Source organism: Morone saxatilis, unplaced genomic scaffold, assembly GCF_004916995.1.
Source record: "Morone saxatilis isolate NCDOM2014 unplaced genomic scaffold, NCSU_SB_2.0 Contig2, whole genome shotgun sequence".
In the NCBI taxonomy this organism is placed as follows: Eukaryota; Metazoa; Chordata; class Actinopteri; family Moronidae; genus Morone; species Morone saxatilis.
The window spans coordinates 20,956,690-20,956,977 of NW_023339762.1; the positions used below are offsets into that span (position 1 = coordinate 20,956,690).

Genomic DNA, 288 nt, shown 5'->3' on the forward strand with positions numbered 1-288 from the left:
ATAGCATTTTTCGATAGGTTTCCAGAAGATAGAAATGTGACCAGATGTCAGATCTGTTAAACCCTTGACCCTTATCTCATATACCTTACCTCATCCTCAAATCTTAGCACATGGACATAAGTCACAGACGATTCAATCACAGTCTCTCCAATGAAATAGTGCAAGTGCTAAAGGCTAGAAATTAGCAGATGCTGCGGGCTACAATGTAACCAAAGCATTCTGTAACTCCAACATTTAACTATTGATTTCTAACAGGCATTTTTGTACAAATGAGCTGCGCAAATGAGC

The 288-nt window shown here is 38.9% G+C and overlaps 1 protein-coding gene across 1 annotated transcript in view; it reads left to right on the forward strand.

Moving 5' to 3' along the window:
• Nucleotides 1-288, forward strand: part of pdhx (pyruvate dehydrogenase complex component X) — a gene marked incomplete in the record, with an annotated part of 28,283 nt that overhangs the window by 2,802 nt on the left and 25,193 nt on the right.